Source organism: Leucopleurus acutus, assembly GCF_964270905.1.
Source record: "Leucopleurus acutus genome assembly, chromosome: 10".
NCBI classification, from domain to species: Eukaryota; Metazoa; Chordata; class Mammalia; order Artiodactyla; family Delphinidae; genus Leucopleurus; species Leucopleurus acutus.
Window position 1 is genome coordinate 77,628,721 of NC_139153.1, and position 17,817 is coordinate 77,646,537.

The following is a 17,817-nucleotide window of genomic DNA, read 5'->3' on the forward strand; positions in this document are numbered from 1 at the left end:
TTGTGCAGAAGCAAGCAGAATTAAGACGATAGAACTAGAAGCAAAAAATCTTAAAATTTGTATGGAGACACAAAAGACCCCGAAGATCCAAAGCAATCTTGAGGGAACAAAATGGAGCTGGAAGAATCAGACTCCCTGACTTCAGACTATATTACAAAGCTACAGTCATCAAGAAAATATGGTACTGGCACAAAAACAGAAATATAGATCGATGGAACAGGGTAAAAAGCCCAGAGAGAACCCCATGCACCTATGGTCAACTAATCTATGACAAAGGAGGCAAGGATATACAGTGGAGAAAAGACACTCTCTTGAATAAGTGGTGCTAGGAAAACTGGGCAGCTACAGGTAACAGAATGAAACTGGAACACTCCCTAACACCAGACACAAAAATAAACTCAAAATGGATTAAAGACATAAATGTAAGACCCAACTCTATCAAACTCTTAGAGGAAAACATAGGAAGAACACTCTTTGACATAAATCACAGCAAGATATTGTTTGATCCACCTCCTAGAGTAATGGAAATAAAAACAAAAATAAACAAATGGGACCAAGCGAAACTTAAAACCTTTTGCACCGCAAAGGAAACTATAAGCTAGAAGAAAAGGCAACCCTCGGAATGGGAGAAAATATTTGCAAACGAATCAACGGACAAAGGATCAATCTCCAAAATATATAAACAGCTCATGCAGCTCAATATTAAAAAAACAAACAACCCAATCAAAAAATGGGTGGAAGACCTAATTAGACATTTCTCCAAAGAAGACATATAGATGGCCAAGAGGCACATGAAAAGCTGCTCAACATCACTAATTATTAGAGAAATGCAAATCAAAACTACAATGAGGCATCACCTCACACCAGTTAGAATGGGCATCATCAGAAAATCTACAAACAACAAACGCTGGAGAGGGTGTGGAGAAAAGGGAACACTCTTGTACTGTCGGTGGGAATGTAAACTGATAATAGCCACTATGGAGAACGGTATGGAGGTTCCTTAAAAAACTAAAAATAAAATTACCGTATGACCCAGCAATCCCACTTCTCGGCATATACCAATAGAAAACCATAATGCAAAAAGACACATGCACCCCAATGTTCATTGCAGCACTCTTTACAATATCATGGAAACAGCCTAAATGCTCATCGACAGATAAATTGGATAAGGAAGAAGTGGTACATATATACAATGGGATATTACTCAGCCATAAAAAGGAACGAAATTTGGTTATTTGTAGAGACGTGGATGGACCTAGAGACTGTCATACAGAGTGAAGTAAGTCAGAAAGAGAAAAACAAATATCGTATATTAATGCATATATGTGGAATCTAGAAAAATGGTACAGATGAACCGGTTTGCAAGGCAGAAATAGAGACACAGATGTAGAGAACAAACGTATGCACACCAAGGGGGAAAAGCGGCGGGAGTGGCAGATGAATTGGGAGATTGGGACTGACATATATACAGTAATATATATAAAATAGATAACTAATAAGAACCTGCTGTATAAAAAATAAATAAAATAAAATTTTAAAAAATAGGCAATATATTTTGTGTGTGGTTTTCTATATCTGTTTTGTTTTACAATAACAAATTTAAAAATAAAACTTAATTCATAGTACTCTTTAACATTTTTGTAAAGAACATAAAGTCTGTAGAAATGATGGGTTATTTCATGGTCCCGCCCAACTCCTAAGTTTAGAAAAGTGAAGTGACACATGAGATCCACAGTGTTAGATGGTACATGCAGGGTCACTTAGATGGATTAGAACGGATACAGTCCTCCTTTCCACTTCTCATTTCAGTGCTTCCCCTCCTACCTTATGCTTTTCCCATTACCCCCTTCCCTGGATGAGCAGGGAAGTCTTTTCTGCTGAGTAATATGTGAAAATGCGCCCAAGTTTAGCGTGAGGCACCGAGCGCTGAGCCTGTCACCCAACACTGATCACACAGGGGTACTGGGAGACCTAAGGGGTATTCCAAGAGTCCCAGAGCCCAGCTCAGCTTCGCAGACTAATAGAAAATGAGCAGCTGTTTTAATCTATGTAATCTCTGAAGCAGGACCATGCTATTTGGGTAAAATGGCAACTTTGCTGAAAAAGCTATTTCCACAGGTCAGTAGGGGAAAGGAAACATTTAAAGTCATTATCAGGGACAACATGAGAGCGAAATTCAGGAATGTTAGCAAATGGTAGATAGTTTCAGGTTAGCGGCAGTAAAACTTTTATTTTTATTTGTTACTAAGGTTTTTGGTAAAAGAAGAATTCCAACTCCCTAAGGTCATTATTTGAATTAGTACTTACAGTTTCCATATTAATATGCAGATGCTTAATTTGCATCCATCTTTTCTGAATACCTGCCCTGTAGGTCATCACCAACTTTCCCATACCCACTCTGTTTGAATATCAAGGACAGAACATGATGAGATCTTCACTGCTAACCCCTGAGAGTCCATTCTGAGACAGGGGTCAGGGAAGCTTAGGGTGGCTGAAATTTGTGTTGTATTTCTTCTATCGTCCATGATAATTTACAGGATTGTTAGAGAAATTGAAAAGTGCACCACAAATTTGTACTGGTTTGATTTCAGTAAATAGGACAAAGTAGAAGAAAAGTCAGGAACAACTAAGACTAGAACAATAAGCATCCCTTCTGGAGCCAGCTCTTGGAGTTCTGCTAAGTTTCTGAGGGTACATTCCAGATAAGAACTAAAAGGCATAATCGTTGCCACCAGAGGGTGCAGAAGGGTCCTGCTCCTTGCTGTAATCAATTTTCCCTTTTATTTAAAATGACTTAAAAGATAGACATCGGTAACTTTGGCCTGGATCCTGATTCTCACTGCCACCAGAGTGCCTTTATTTCTAAATGAAACCTCCAAAAGGCTTCATTTCTGTCCAATGAATAAGCATTTTCTTTTCATTTCTTTGGTGGTATCTTTGATTTTCCTCTTTCCTTCCAAACTTTGCCTCCCTTTTTTAAAAAAATATATTTATTATTTATTTGTTTTTGGCTGTGTTGGGTCCTCGTTGCTGCGTGCTGGCTTTCTCTAGTTACGGCAAGCAGGGGCTACTCCTCGTTGCAGTGTGGAGGCTTCTCACTGCAGGGCCTTCTCTTGTTGTAGAGCATGGGCTCTAGGTGCATGGGCTTCAGTAGTTGTGGCATGTGGGCTCAGTAGTTGTGGCTCGCGGGCTCTAGAGCGCAGGCTCAGTAGTTGAGGTTCACAGGCTTAGTTGCTCCGCAGCATGTGGGATCTTCATGGACCAGGACTCAAACTCGTGTCCCCTGCATTGCCAGGTGGATTCTTAACCACTGTGCCACCAGGGAAGCCCCAAACTTTGCCTCCTTAAATATGTTTTATGTGGCCTGTTGAAGAACTTTCATGTTCTTTAAACATCTCCGCCTTTACTGTCCAAGTTCAAACTTTCAGTAAGTCACACTTAGACTTTGTAAGAGTCTTCTGATGCAGGCCTGCCTCCAGTCACCCACTACCCCAGGTGTTTCCAAACCATTCTTTACAGAGCTGCCAGATCCATGGTCTTAAATGTTACAACAGCTGAATTCGCAGCAGATGGCAGAGTAGGAAACACCAAGAAGCAGCCTCTCCACCTAAACAGTTGCATTGGAAGAATGTCTGATGTATCCAGTTTGCAAGTTCTAGAGGAAGACTTGGACAGTAAATTGCTAGTTAATTTTCATCAATTTCATCTCTTAGCACAGTAGCAGCTACCTATCCCCAAGCTGCATGCAGCTTCCAGGAGCCAGGGTGGGCTGAAAGGACCCAGTCCTCCGAATGTGGAGGATCTGTGCTCTCCTAGCTGACTGCTACTTCTGATAAAGAGGTGCAGACAAAGAGGTAGGCCACCATTGTTGTTGTACATCCCCCAGTTGTTGCAAGCCCCTCCCGCTCTGGCTGCAGTGACTGCCAAGGGATTTAAAGGGCCAGCACCCTCTTTTTCCTCCCTTAAATTTTCTCTTTTGAGAACCAGACCTTAAAGACTAGGAGATTCAAAAACAACTGCATATGCAGCGAAAATCAGAAAGTGACCATGCATGTCCAGGGAAAGGCTCAGAAAAGACCTGAGAAGACCTTAAGTTTACACCTCAGACTGACACTAGGCAAAGAGACAGCCTACAATTAAAACAAACAAACAAACAAAACCAAAAAACAATAAACACAAAGACTAGCAAAAACAGCAAACCCTGGGAAAGAAGCAGAGTCTGATTTCTAGTGCCTCCCTACGAATGGACACCAATGGAATGTGTGCATAGGATGCAGTAGTCTTTTCCTACTGGGGTCATTTCATCCTGCAGAGCCAGTAAACTCTACACAGGAGCTTCACCCCCGCCCCCAGGGTTCCTCTGGCTGCACAGGTTAGAGGCTCTAAGGACAAGTGGTCATATATTTGTAGATCACATACAGTCATCCCTTGGTATCTTCAGTGGATTGATTCCAGAACCCCCGGCAGATACCAAAATCCAAGGGTGCTCAATTCCCTTTTCATAAATGATGCATATATCCTACCCACATCCTCCCATATACTTTAAATCATCTCCAGATTACTTATAATACCTAATACAATGTAAATGCTGTGTAAATAGTTGTAAATACAATGTAAATACTATGTATATAGTTGCCTACAGCAGCAAATTTAACTTTTGCTTTCTGGAATTTTTTTCGAATATTGTCCATCCATACTTGGTTGAATCTGCTGATTTGGAACCCATGGATACAAAGCCCTGACTGAATTTAAGAGAACTACAAGATGTATAAACAGCAACTTTCTCCTTCTTAGAGGAAATATTTTGAGGAAATTAGAACATGAAACAGACGCAGAAGTGTGAACATCTAATTCAGTAACTACAATTAATGTGTTGTTTTCTTATTTAAAAAAAAATAGTAGGTCAAACTAGAATAGTTGCTCTTTATCTGAGGCGGTCAAGGATACCTTTAAGAGTCTACTGGAACTAGGGATCCTTCTGCTCAGGAAATGCTACATCTTCACATATGCACCATTTACATACAATTTACCTGTAATTTCAGGGGATTACTGGAATTAGCTTAAAGTTGTCTTCCTTCTCTAACAATTTTTTATTCTGCCATCCCATGATCAGTGATGATATTTCCAGGTAATTCATGATGGCAGGAGATATATTCCCTAACAATATAGATTAAATAGGATTGAGAGCCACTCAAATTGTAATATTTAGCTAGAAAAAGCAACTAGGCCCTAGAAAATTGACCTGTATGCTCTACTCTTCTCTTCCACCATATTCAGTGATTCACCATTTCAATGGTAACCAGAAAAAGCAATACAGAGTAGGTGGGAAACTGAAGACAATGGAAAAAAAAAAAAAAAAAAAAAAAACAGAATGTAAAGTGAATACAATTACTGAGTATATTAAGGCCATGTTTTCCTTGCAAAGTAATGAGATTTGATGTATACTCATTTAGATAATCCAACAGCACACAGACACAAACCTACCAGGCAGTATGAAAGCAAATGTCACTACTGAAGGTCAGGAGAAAAACATATTACGTTACGCAAAGTATCTATTTTTTAAAATAAATAACAGCTGTTCTTGATGTTTTGGAAGATAAATATACAGGGAGATAGATCTCTCACTAACTCTGACCATAAAAGAATGTAAAAAGACATAAAAATGCAAATGCAAATCATCTATCCAATGAAAGATAGCTTATTGTACAGACGAAATCCTAGTGTCAGTGGGCCATATTTTATAGAAGACATATATGGCAACAAACTAAATTAAAGACTCTTACAAAAATAGCTTTAAAAGAGGACTGAGAAAGAAGATACGCTAGTGGTAAAATCGGAAATGAGTCAGGATGTAATACAAGAATCTCTGAAGAAAGGCAATGGCTGAAAATGATGTTAAGCCCTTCACCAATCATTATAAAAATTTTCTTGGTAATGAGTAAAGATCAGGAAACCTATTTATAAAGAGCCCAAATTCTGCAACCCAGCCAGAACTACCTTTAAATATGTCTTTAAAATGTACAGATTAGATATGCAACTACTGATAATTTAACATCATTCTATGAATGAATGAATATTTGCAGAACAAAGGGAGGGAGGGAAAATGAAGGGGAGTTCAGTTTAGTAAAAGGTTATTAAAGCTACCTTGTTTTTGACACTGTACTAAGCAGGGTATCACGTTAACTTGTTCACCATGATTTCCATGCTTAGCATAGCACTGGGCTTTAATGTGTCCTCAAAAATTCAGTGAATGAATGCATAACTCAAAGAGCTACAGAAGTGAAGACCTATGTCCTGTGCTTTAAGGAGCTCACAGCCTTGGCATTGGAGCATTTCAGCCAAAACATGGATGCCTTCATTTACACAGCGTTGTTCCCATCACTGGCATCTTCCAATACTGTGCACTTGTTTTTGGGAATCACAACTCTGAGTAGTTCAATTTTAGCTTTTTTGGGTTTTATCGATTTCAATTTTTCTACTCAAGTCCTCATATCCACATATACTATATAATCATTGGTGAACAAAATATTTTTTGTTAAACTGGCTTGCTTCACAGACACTGTTAATGCTTGTGATCTTATGCAGCTGTCTACTCCGGCATCTGGAGACGTGCCCATATTCCAGGCAGAAGCAGCACCCATCTCAGAGAGACAGTTATCTGAAATATTTTGATTGATGCCTAGTATGCAAAAAACCATTTCTGCTAAATTCAATAAATTTACAGGAATAGGGATGCCCTGCTAGTCCCCTGTCCAGAAATAGGACCATCTATGTGATTCTGATACTCACTTTCCCACACTGAAAATCTCTGGCTCAGATAATGTCCAAAGTCCCCTTCCTTGACATCTGGGTTAAGACGGTAGATATCTTAAAACTTAATTTAACATGCTTTCAATAATAACTAAGTTGTAAAGGTTCCTAACATACTAGACTTCCTAGGTTAGTAAAATTTCAAAAAGGGAAAAAAAAACTTTATGTTACATCCAAAACACCTGCAGGAACATTTAGGAAATGCTCCTGAAAAATTCCAGAAAAAGGCCTTGTCTTATTCACAGCTGATCATGAATAGCTTTAGAAACCATAGGATGCTGCAAACATCTCTAAAGGAATTACTAGAACAGGTTGGAATGAGAATAGGAATCAAACCTCTCAGCTATAATGCCTTTCTGGCTTTTGAATATAATTATTACTTTTGTTATTATTATTATTTCTTTTTGCTGATACGAGTCTTCTGGAACTTGGTAATTGTAAAATGCAAAAAAGAAAGCGGTAGAAACATTGTATTCGACAAAATTTTTACTTATGTTCTTGAGTGTTATCTTCAAATATTTACAAGTTCTAAATTCTATTTTATTCTTTCAGGTAAAAGAAAAAGAAACACGTATGTAACATGTTTTTCGTATGAAATAGGTTTGCAGTGCCATAATAACAATGAAAAAAATGGGATTCTTCTGTTTCAGGGCAGTTTGGGGAGCTTTTGCAGAGCGGGCATTCTTCTGAACTGGTTGGGAGGCCTCCAGGGGCTGTCTCCCAGGTGGTCATGGCCTCCTGATTGCACCCATGGGATCTATCATCTTCCTTTTTCTGATCCTGATGTTGGCTTCGCAGGAACCTGACCAAGAAGTTGCCACCCCTCCATCATTCTCACAATTCCTTTCTCTGTGATTCGAAATGTGTCTTGCTACCCCTCCTCCATCCTACAGCTTAATTTATTTACTTCTCAGAGGCAAAGCAAATATCACCAATCTCTATACAAAGGTGGCTGAGAGATCAATGCTGTCTAGGTCACTCAGCTCTTACAAAAATACTAAAGATGTGGCTCTTTTAGCCTTTCTTGAAGAACCCTCTCCTGAAGACCCTGGAATGAATCACAGAGAGCTTGGCTGGCAAGTAAACTGAGTTACACACGATACTCTATAGTAAACATCGGTCCTTCTCTTGGCTAATGACCAAGCTTGTCTTAGGACAAGCTTATGGACTAAACCACATGCAAATGGCATAAACCATTATGGTTTCCATTCTGGTATAGAAGAATTTCTTTCCAGAATTTCAAAAGATAAATGATTAGGGGATCTACCCTAAAACTTGTCCAGACATCCCTGGGCATGCCCACATTTACAGTGAATGTAGAATGACCCTTTACTTCGACAGACTTCAATATATTTGTTTTAATCTATTTACCCCTTTTATGTACAGTCAAAATGGAAATAACACTTAAATGAGCACATAATGTAGCCCTCCTCTATGTCTTTAGATTTACACTCACAATCCTAGCTACATCAACCGGCTGAACTTAGAGGAAAAATGGAGTTCTGGTCCCATGCCTAATACGAATCATCCGCACATAAAAACTGGAAAGAACTGTAAAACATAATACAAAGAAAAATATGGTTTCTAAGAAACTCTCTCTTCATTTCTGACAAAAATCAATGTGAATAGAATTTGGATGCTTGCAAACCTCTGGAAAACTGATCCATCAATTTACCAAATAGTCCCAGGCCTGTATAAAATGGAGTGAGATTGAAGCACAGGACAGATATTGTTCTGGAAGGGCCAGGAAACATCCTTGACTGCCAGACAACTTAAGCATCTGAAAAAACTGATATTCCACAATGTGTGACGGCAACCTGTAATTATTTTATTTCTGTAGCAAACTGACACTTGACATGTGAGATCTATTACTGGACATCCCTAAATAAAAACAAATCACAAAGTCCTGTAAATACAGTTTGACAAGAAGGGAAGACATAGCACAGTTTTAAGCTTATGGTGGAATGCCCCTCTGCATTTAAATGTCCATTATTGTATTAAAAATTGGCTTCGTCTGCTATATAGATGGAATAAAGTTTCTAGAAAGCAAAATGTTTAAATGTTTTCAGACGATCTATAGTATAGAAGATCTTCCTCTCCTTCCTTCTGTTTTTTTTTTTTTTCTTTTTTTGGCCGCACTGTGCAGCTTGTGGGATCTTAGTCGCCCCACCTGGCACTGAACCCATGCCCTCCGCAGTGAAAGTGTGGAGTCCTAACTCCTGGACCACCAGGGAATTCCCCCTTCCTCCTTTTTAATTTTCCTGGTTCTTACCTTTTACCCTCCCTCCATACCTTCTTTCCTTTCTTCTTTTCCATTTTTTCTGTTTGTTCCAGAACGGACGCAGAAAAAAAAAAATACGCACAAGATGACCAGATTGCGTAACTGAAATTGCCCAGAAAGAGAAAGAAGGAAAAATAGATTGGGATCTGGTTCTGGGTAAGAAGGAGTAAACACACATGTCCTGTCTGTCCCACTGAATGCAACTATAAGACCTGGAGAGACTGTCTGGAGCAGCAACGTGAGGGCTCTGAAAAGTAAATATGGCAGGTGGCTTGGGGAAGGAGAGCAGAATCCCAAGTAGCGCTGGACCAGTGGTGTGTTACCATTTTTTTATTTGTTTTCTTTCCCCCAGTTTCCTAAGGCTTCCACTCAACACATGCTAAAACCTAAAAGTGGGCATCAGTGTCCACAGAGACCTCAAAGAGCAGCACTTTAGTTCTGACTTAAGGAGTAGAAAGGGGTCCTTTAACACAGAGAGAGTGGGGAGATCTCTCCTGTGTTTCTCTTTTCTCCATTCTCTAGTGCCCCAGCCCCCAAGCTATCTTTTGGTAGCAGCAGGAGTGACAGCAGCAGCAGCAATAACTCATAGGAACCTAAAACACTGAAAGAGGGAAACTGTCTTCTCTGATGAGAGGCTCTATGGTCGCACGAGGATGAGGTGAAAACCATGTTGCTTTTCTCTCTCTTTTTTTTTTTTTTTGGACAAATGCTTACCCCCATCACCACCCTCCTTCCCCCCAGGAAAAGGTATTTCACATGCATAAGTTCTGAGTTGGTCAAACACAGCAGCCTTGCAAATGGTCTTCCAAGGAAGCACGAGAGAGGTCAAATAATAATTCTCTGGGAACAAGGCTTTGAACAAGCTGAAGTTGACTTCTGCCCCCATCCAGCGCTTCTAGGCTTCCAGTTTTCACCACAGTTGTTTGTTGGCTCTTAGTTTTTGAGCCTCCTGATAAAACTGAAAGCAAGAGATGGAACTAGCGCTGCTGAAAACACCACACTGCTCACTGGTTTTATCTGGCTTCAATCATTTTGCTTGATTAAATGCTCTCTAGATTGCTGCAAGCCTTGAGTGAACTTCTGAAGTTCTAATAATTTCAACTCTGATCATTCTTTTGCAAGATTTATTTTGTTGCTTTTATGGAGGAGGGAATTTTTAGATGTCCACACTCTTCCATTTTCACTAACATCACATATATAAAGACTTATATCTGCCATAAAATTTACTGTTTTTACTATAATTTAGGTCTTCCTTCTGCCGCTCCTCATCTTCATCCTCTTTCCTAACTTCCATTTCTTAGATTGAAATCTTCTACCAGCCTCAAGTTACATATGATTTTGATTTTCTCCTAGAGTTTACCCCTAACTTACCAAGAATACACAATAGGACTTTTTTTCTGCCCTTTTTCTAAAGTTTACATATTTATTTATTTTTTTAATATTTTTTGGCCTTGCGGCTTGCAGGATCTTAGTTCCCCGACCAGGGATTGAACCCTCACCCTGGGCAGTAAATGTGTGGAGTCCTAACCACTGGACCGCCAGGGAAGTCCCTTTCTGAAGTTTTCAATGTTCATTTCTTCCTCACAAAAATGGCAGGTGTAACACAACTGTATCAAACTACTTTTGTTAGCTGACTCTAGAGCATGACCAGCCTGAGCTGTTTCCACGTTCTGCTTCTCACCTGGTGAAACCCCATCACTGACACCTAATCAGGACCATGCCTGTATAGTCACCTGGGTTTCCCGAGCTCTAGCCTCTGTCAACCTCTTTGATGTTATTTCCCAAGGCTCTCTATTTTTTTGTTCATGGCACTGGACCTCATCCACTTTCCAATTTGATGGCCAAATAATCTAGTTCTTTGTTTCCCCCATTGTCTTTGCACTGTTGTTCCCTCTGCGTGAATACTTTTCCTCTTCCCACTGCTACCTTATTACCTGATTCTGCTACCCAGTTCAATGCTCAGATACGACAGTAGTCTTCAGATGGAAGAAATTTCCCTACTCATTACACTTATAAAATAGCACCATTGAAACCATACTATGCTCCTGCAGATGAGACCCAGTCCTCTGGTTTGTCCAGTTTTATTCTATATGAAATAGCCTATTTCATGGTTACTTGACTCTGGAGATTACTGTCATCAACTCCCGATTTTCAATAAGCTTTTGTTTAAAATTAAAATCATCTCTTTCATTTGTTCTGCATTACCAAGATGCAGATCAATGTCCAGTCATAGACTACATCTGATATTAGTGTCCTGCAATTGAAATAAGCATTTTAAGACTTTTCTCCTTAGAATTCTGTGGAAAATTGAGGTATGTATCCAGTTAGGACACTACTTGGTTTTGAATCCTGTAGCTTCCTCTATCTCTTTTCTAAAGCTGGATTCTGGAACCAGAAAAAGCAAAATGCATCTACCTGATATATTTTTTCTCTTGGTGAGTTCACACAAACAATAATGAACCTGGACAGGAGATATGTAGCCACAACCAGAGAATATAACTCTTTCTATCTATCAGGGGAAATACAAGTCCTTCATTATTTAAAGTTGTCTCTATTTTCTTAGCAGCCTGAAAACATTAATTTTAAATGCTAATGGGAATTACTAGAATGCTCCTGGATACAGAATAGATTCCAAATTTAGTCTTAGCAGCTGTAGGCAATCATCAAACTGAATTACCTGGAGGGATCTGGGAAGATGGCAGATGCTGGTCAATTACCATAACCTAATTGCAGCAGGGCGCCTGGTTTAGATAGGATAGTAAAACTTATATTAGGCTGGAAAAGAACTATCATTTGTGGGATCTCAAGCAGTTTCTGCTTACTAGGGAGGAAACTAAAATTTGCATTTGGGGAAGACTCTTCTGAGAGAGCACTTTTGGTACTGCAAGTAAGTACCTACTTATTATTGGGGGGGAGCTTCATATACAGGTGAAAAACCCAAATATTATAGATGCTTCAGAATGAGCTTAATAAAATGAACTGAAGAGCTTTGACAGAACTATAATGCATGAGAGTTACAGATTTGCTTTTCCAAATCTGAATTATAGCTTCTAATTGCCTTAAAATTTTTTCTTGTTCTCAGTAAATTCTGTGATTCCTATTCAAGATAATTATTCTCTAGAGATCAGGAATACAGATATTGAAGGACGAATGTAAAAAGGAATTTACTTGGCTTGACCCTGAAGACTCTAATCGCAATGCTGTCATTGAAGGCTGAATAACCTAGATTTGTAAAATGTACCACAGTGATTATTCTGTCTGGGTCATTGGGAACTCACAGGAATGGGTGGGGTTTGGGTTTCTCTAAGAAAGGTTAGATATTTTAGTTGTCAATCACACTCAGAAAAGTTTAATTATGAGACAGAAAATAAAGTGAACACTGGACTAAGGAAGAGAATAATTTCCTTTTTCTGTTGCTGGTTGGGAACAGTTCAGCCTGTACTCTTAGGTACAGAGATGTTAGAAGCATTCTTGATTGTGGGGTGTTGACCTTCAGCTGAAAGTAAATCAAGAACAGGAAAAGAGGTGAATTCTCAAAGGACTCCATGGTCAGCGTTCCTCTCAGCTTGAATAAACTTTAGACAGGCTTCTCCCAGATTCTAGGTCCTTCCTCTCCCTGTTTTAGAGCATTTACTTTAGAAAATGTATAATTGTGTATTCTTTCTCTGCCTCTTTGAAGTGTAAATATTTTAAAAGCCTCTTACTTGTTTTGCATCCCAGGACTGTCTTTCTCAAGGACCTGGGAGCCATCCATTTGAAAGGTAACCATCAAGGAAAATGTGGCCTCTTTCTTCCAGTTTGTGGGAGAATAAGAGCCCAACTTCCACAGGAGCCTTCCTCCAAGTTTTAAACCTTCCTTCTGTCAATAAGATAGGGGAAAGTTTACTTTTCCTTTGAATAAGGCCACTTAGGGAACACGGATGGCCTACGATGGCCTCTCCCTCCAACCCCAGCTCTAAAAACCTTTCCTGCTCTGCCCTTTGTTTCTGTGGAGTTGAGCTCAGATTGAGTTCTGATCTCTCTCCCCTACAGCAATTACTTTGATAAAGCCTTCCTTACCTGTTGAACTTTGTCCAGTGTAATTTTGCTTTGACCAGATTGGTCCTTTCTAATGTTAGGATGATACTATCTAGCAGTGTGTGCAATTCACTAGTAATGTTTACTACTTGCTTTGATAGGGACTGGATCTTATTTTACAGCCGTGGAATGGTGATGCTGGCCACATGCATTTAACCTGTGTTTGTCTCCAGGGTACTGCTGACACTAGCAGACTCAGAGTCACGATGCACTTGGTTTTGTTAAACTATTTAGGGATTTTGTATAAAAGGAACTTTGGGCACTGGCAAGCACATTCTTTCAACCTCACTTTTCAAATAATTGCTTACTTAGCAAAAATATGAAATCACCATCCTCTCTCAAAATGTGCGGCCCTTGCATGAAAATTTTTAGGTTGACGGAATTATTGGGTATCTTGATGACATTGTTACATGGATGTTTACGTTCCTCAAACTCACTGAACTATACAATTAAAATAGGTGAATTTTATTGTATGTAAATGGTACTTTTTTTACTAAAGTATAAAAATTTTAATAAAGTAGAAAACAGACTTTTTAAACTAACAAAAAGCTATGAACAAAACAACAGAACAAAAAGTTTTAGCCTTTGTTGTGTTTCTTTGGCTTCTCTTTCCTCAGGTATCAATATTTTATTGAAGCAATCAGAATAAAACCAGTTGTCATGTCTCTCCAAAAATACTTTAGCAAGTAATAAACAGCTAATTTATAGGAACTAATTTCCAATTTTTTAATCTATTGCAATTCTGTCTGTGAAATATAAAATAAATAGCCATCAGAGAAGATACTATTTAATTAATTTGAAAATATGCAGTTCTCATTTGTTTCTCTATGATAAGGAACCATAATGATAAGATTATGTTACTTCTAATATTCAGCAGCTTCTCTAGAAGAACCATGGTAAGTCTGCATCAATTTTTCAGCATCTTCTGATTTCATATTTGGTAAATAAGACAAATATCTGAAAAAGCAGGGATAAAAAAAGTGCTTACCAGTGCCCAAAGCACCTTTCTTTCAAAATTAACAGATATTATTCCCATTTTTCAGGGTTGTTCTTCCTATGTCCCAGCTTTAGCAAACAACTTTGTCTGTCATTATTTTTCATTTTCTTTCTTGTAACCTTTCATTTGTAATTGAGGGAAGTATGTTATGAAAGAACTCCCTGTTTAAGAGCCTTAGTGAGATTTATGCATTTGGCTAACTTATGTGGCATATGTCTAGATGAATCGTGCCTAAAATTTTCTTAGTTATGACCTTTCATTTTGATTATATAAGTAGTTAAAAGCATGATCTATTCAATTTTTAATTTCACAGACTACTGTTGTATGTTTTTTGTTTTTTTTTTTTTTTGCGGTACGCGGGCCTCTCACTGTTGTGGCCTCTCCCGTTGCGGAGCACAGGCTCCGGACGCGCAGGCTCAGCGGCCATGGCTCACGGGCCCAGCTGCTCCGCGGCATGTGGGATCCTCCCGGACCGGGGCACGAACCCGTGTCCCCTGAATCTGCAGGCGGACTCTCAACCACTGCGCCACCAGGGAAGCCCTGTTGTATGTTTTTGATTATTCTAGAGACAGCATCCTCTGTAGTTTCAAAAAACTAAAATACAAAAATTTTAACTATTTGTAGGTTGAATTAAATTGCATCATTAAAAATATTCGTATGTTTAAAAAGAGCAAAGGAAAGCTGTATTTGTTATTTTGTTTGCAAATATAGTAGAAAACGACCACATAACAATTTGTTTTGGAGGAAATATCTCACAATAGGGTTTCAAGTACGGAGATTGAGGATTTAAGTCCCCTGTACTGATATATGCATAACAAAATATGAATTTGATACTATAGCATAAGGTGCTAAATAAGATATTACAGGGTTTACAAAAAGTGACCAGAATATTGTGGGGAACATACTGTATGAAAAACATTTGGCAAAAGTTGAGAGAAGAAAAGACACAGGAAGAATAGACATGGCAAAAAGACAAATGTGTTCTGTGTGGGCACAAATGGTAGATGAAAAGAAATGAGGATGAATGTATAGGGAAGCAGATGACAGTTCAATATAAGAGGAAAATTTTAACAGAACTTTCCAAAGATGGAAGTGGCCACCTCAGGTGTTGATAAATTTTCATAAACTTCCTAATGCTAAGGTATTCAAGCAAAGGTTGTACTGCTACTTATTAATGTTATAGAGAAGATTCAAACATTGGATTCTGTATAAAATAATGTCAAACGGACCCTCAGCATTCTAACTACCTCTCAGGCAGGGTTGCCCAAGCTCATTTGTTCAAGTGCTCTGAGACTATTTCCTACTGTCTTGGAGACCACGATGAGAAGGCCTTTAAGCTCCGTGCTTCATCCAGGAAAGAAGAAATGGGTTCAGGCACCTTAGATGGCAGCAGGTTCACTATCTCCAGTCTCTGCTCTGAAATGCGTAATTCTATGTCTCTTGTGAAATCCCCTATCCTTTTTCTAATCAAGGAGTAACCTGAAAATGGACTAGTGCAATAGCCATAGCTTACCAATACTTAGATTCTATTTATTTTTAATATAGCATAAGTAGATGTCAATTCCCATATGAGCTGTTAATTGAACTTAGTTCCTCTAGAGATGACTATTAGTCGTATACAAGCCAAATAGATTTGAGTGTCAGGTTCACCCAAACCAGATACATAAACAAGACCTGGGCTTCTGCTCTTTTCCTCAATCATCTCTCTCTACTCCTCTTTCTTCCTTTCCTTCTGCCATCCCATTATTCTTTTTTTCTCCCAAACAAGTTCACTTTTCAAACCAAAAAGAGAAAAATAAAAACATTATCTCTTCTTCCACAGCATTCCATCTCCAGTTCATTTCTGTCTTCTTTCCTATGGATGATGTCTTCACATTTCCTTATATCTTTTCCTATAGTGGATCTAACTTCCTTCCTTTCTGCCTGTCTTCCCTGAACACTTAATACTGTTCAGGTACACAAAGGGGGTCACAGTACACCTTCATTTCTCTGTGCCCTTATGTGAGGGAACACTTTTAAAAGATTAGAGTGGGAAGAAACAAGCCCATGGGCAGCAAGGTGTGGGCTGACTTTTTGGTGCAAAAAGCAGTGAGCCCTGGGCTTGCCCCATAAGATTAATCATTCTTTTTCAGGATGTTCAACATTGTGTATTGCCTCAGAGAAATAAGTTCCATGTTGAAAATATAATGCATTCTGTGCTTGGTTAAGTAAATCAGCGTGGGTTATGACAGACAACTTACTTCCTGCCCTGTTCTTAAATTTTAGAATAGTATCACAGAGCTCTTGAAGATGACTTGTTTTCATTCAAATCACTAAGCAAGGAAACTGAACTATCTCCACCTGGCACTGAAGATAATAATTAAGTTGCTAGATGTAGCCTTGAGCAAAAGGACAAGTGTTAAACTGCCCTGGCTCTCTGGCTATTTTCAGCACCACAGAGGATGACAGGGTAAATGAAAAACCAGTAGGTGGTTAAACCTCATCAAGGAGAAACCTCCATTCTCACTAACTTTAGTCTCTGTCTTTTTTTTTTTTAAGTAACAAAACATTTTGTTTGCCTCTCACATTCAGTACTCACTAAGCTCTGATGCACTTCCTCTCCAATTTTTCCTGTCTTCATTGCCTTTTCTGCACTCCTATTAATATCCTACCTAAATTCTTTATCTTCATCATCTCATTCTTCTACATCATCTTTTGCATTATCAACTAAGCTCTAGTCCAAGAAGTCTTGAAATAGTTCATTCTAAACATCAAACCTTTCATGACCAGTTGTATGAAGTTACAGATCAAAATCCTTTACAGTATTTTCACTCTACAACCTCAACCAGCAAATGTTTACTGATTATTTTAATAACTATCGCTCATGGTGCTGGCCAAGGCCAAGGCAATGCAGTAGTGAGCAAAAACAGACACAACAGACTTGCAGGCTAATGTAAGAAAGATACATTAATCAAATAATTGCAAAAATAAAATTTAACCAAGAGAAAGTGCTTCCTACTTTGTCCTAGGTAGGAAGGTATTCCTGAGGGAGTGATGCTTGATCTAAGAGCTCAAGGGAGTAGGAGTTACTCAGGGGCAGAAGGGAAGGAAGGAATTTCCTGGCAGGAGAAGCCATCAGACTGCAATGCACACCAGACAGTGCCCCCAGCCCCCCCAAAGCTCTGGAGCAAAGACTGCTTGTTAGAGAAGTGTTTCATGGGAGAAGTGATGAAGCTCTGTTACCACCTCCTTGCTCATCATTAGCCAGGAGCTGCCCCCTCCCCCCAAAAATAAAGTGTGACCACGGTCCAAAAGCTGAAGCAGACCCTGAAACTGTGAACAGCTGGAGGCTCTCAGATAGCTATGTTCCTGGTAGGTGGACAGGGAGTCCTTTCCTCAAGAGGGATCTGAGCAGTGCTTCTCCGTGTTGTAAAAAAAAAAAAAAAAAAAAAAATATCAACAGAGTAAAGTGTAAAGGTCTTATTGGCTTTATTCAATGATTCGCAAATTGAGCAGCATCCAATCTAGCAGACAGTGTTACAAACCAGTCCATTTGCCCAACGCATAGCAAGGCAAATGCTGAGACGCAGAGGTTTACAGCCAAGAAAGAGTTTATTCACAAAGCAGCCAAGTGAGGATACAGGAGGAGATCTGCCTCCCAGAAGGCGAGGGG